General features: G+C 55.9%; 1 protein-coding gene across 1 annotated transcript in view; it reads right to left on the bottom strand.

Moving 5' to 3' along the window:
• Positions 1-2500, bottom strand: part of ak8 (adenylate kinase 8) — a gene marked incomplete at both ends in the record, with an annotated part of 21515 nt that overhangs the window by 2177 nt on the left and 16838 nt on the right. The window lies entirely within an intron of this gene.

Below are 2500 nucleotides of genomic sequence, written 5' to 3'. Positions count from 1 at the left end.
CATTTTCTTCCGCTTATCCAGGGCAGGGTCGCGGTGGAAGCAGGCTGAGCAAGGAGCTTCAGGCCCCCTTCTCCCTGGCAACGTTTTCCAGTTCCTCCTGGGGGACCTCCAGGCGTTCCCAGGCCAGCTGGGATATATAATCCCTCCAGCGTGTTCTGGGTCTACCCCGGGGTCTCCTACCAGTTGGACGTGCCCGGAAAACATCCAAGGGAAGGCCCCAGGAGGCATCCTGATCAGATGCCCGAACCACCAGAGCAGCGGCTCTACTCCGAGCTCCCTAAAGATGTCCGAGCTCCTCACCCTATCTCTAAGGCTGAGCCAAGCCACCCTACGGAGGAAACTCATTTTGGCCGCTTGTATTCTTGATCTCATTCTTACGGTCACTAGCCAAAGCTCATGACCATAGGTGGGGGTTGGGACATAGATGGACCGGTAAATTGAGAGCTTTGCCTTCCGGCTCAGCTCCCTCTTCACCACAACGGTCCGGCACAACGCCCGCATCACTGCTGATGCCGCACCGATCCGCCTGTCCATCACGCGTTCCATTTTCCCCTCACTCGTGAACAAGATCCTGAGATACTTGAACTCCTTCCCTTGGGGCAGCAACACCCTCCCAACCCGGAGGGAGAAATCCACCGTTTTCCAGCAGAGAACCATGGCCTCAGACTTGGAGGTGCTGACTCTCATCCCGACCGCTTCACACTCGGCTGCAAACCTCCCCGGTGCGTGCTGGAGGTCACGCTCTGATGAAGCCAACAAAACCACATCATCTGCAAACAGCAGAGATGCAATTCTGAGGTTTCCAAACCGGACACTCTCCTCACCTCTGCTGCACCTTGAGATCCTGTCCATGAATATCACAAACAGAATCAGGGACAAGGAGCAACCATGGCGGAGTCCAACACCCAATGAGAACGTGTTTGACTTTGTGCCGAGAATACGAACACAGCTCTAACTTTGGTTGTACGAGGCCCGGATGGCTTGTCCCAACAGCCCCCGGTACCCCATACTCCCTCAGTACCCCCCACAGGATCCCCCGAGGGACATGGTCAAAAGCCTTCTCCAGGTCCACAAAACACATGTAGACTGGATGGGCAAACTCCCACGACCCCCCCAGCAACCCTGCAAGGGTAAAGAGCTGGTCCGCTGTTCCACGTCCAGGACGGAATCTGCATTGCTCCTCCTGAATCTGAGGTTCGACAATCGGCCGGAGCCTCCTTTCCAGCACCCTGGAATCAACTTTCCTGGGGAGGCTGAGCAGTGTGATACCCCTATAATTGGAGCACACCCTTCAGTCGCCCTTTTTAAAAATGGGAACCACCAACCGGTCGGCCACTCCACAGGTAATGTACCCGACATCCACGCGACACTGAAGAGGAGCGTCAACCAAGACAGCCCAACAATGTCCAGAGCCTTCAGCATCTCAGGGCAAATCTCATCCACCCCCGGCGCCTTGCCCCGGACGAGTTTTTAAACTGCCTCAGAGACCTCTGCCAGGCATATGGGCGAAACTTCCCCCGAGTCTTCAGACTCTGCCTCTTCCCCTGAGGACGTATTGATCGGATTCAGGAGTTCCTCAAAGCGCTCTTTCCATCCCCCGACAATATCCCCGGTCCAGGTCAGCAGTTCTCCTCCCCGGCTGAACACAGCCTCAGCCAAGCCCTGATTTCCCTTTCTGAGTCGCCCAACAGTGTGCCAGAACTTCCTTGAGGCCAAGTGAAAGTCCTTCTCCATAGCCTCCCCGAACTTCAGTGACCGCCGAAGCTGCAGCCCTTCTAGTCTGCCGGTACCTGTCTGCTGCCTCAGGAGACCCCTGGGCCAGCCAAGCCCGAAAGGCCTCCTTCCTCAGCTTGAGGGCTTCCTTCAGCGCTGGTGTCCACCAACGGGTTCTTGGGTTACCGCCACGACAGGCACCGACTTCCTTCCGACCACAGCTCCTAGCAGCCGCCTCTGCAATGGAGGTTTTGAACACGACCCACTCGGATTCCATGTCCCCAGCCTCCCCCAGGATGCGCAAAAAATTCTTCCTGAGGTGGGAGTTGAAGACCTCGCGGACAGGGGCATCCACCGTTCCCAGTTCACCTTCACTACACGTTTGGGTTTACCAGGTCTGTCTGGCCGCCTCCCCCGCCATCTGATTCAACTCACCACCAGGTGGTGATCAGTTGACAGCTCTGCTCATCTCTTCACCCGAGTGTCCAAGACACACGGCCGCAGATCTAATGACACGACTACGAGATTGATCATCGATCTTTGACCTAAGGTGGTCTGGTATCACGTACACTTATGAGCCACCCTATGCTCGAACATGGTTATGGCCAATCCATGACTAGCACAGAAGTCTAATAACAAAGCACCACTCGGATTCAGATAACCTGGAGATCACCTCCTTCCAGGTTTCTCCATCGTTGCCCACTTGAGCGTTGAAGTCTTCCAGTAGAACTATAGAGTCCCTAGACAGAGCCCCTTCCAGGACACCGCCCAGAGCCTCCAAGAAGGC

Source organism: Zeus faber (genome assembly GCF_960531495.2).
Source record: "Zeus faber genome assembly, chromosome: 7".
In the NCBI taxonomy this organism is placed as follows: Eukaryota; Metazoa; Chordata; class Actinopteri; order Zeiformes; family Zeidae; genus Zeus; species Zeus faber.
This window is presented reverse-complemented; position numbering and strand designations above follow the sequence as displayed.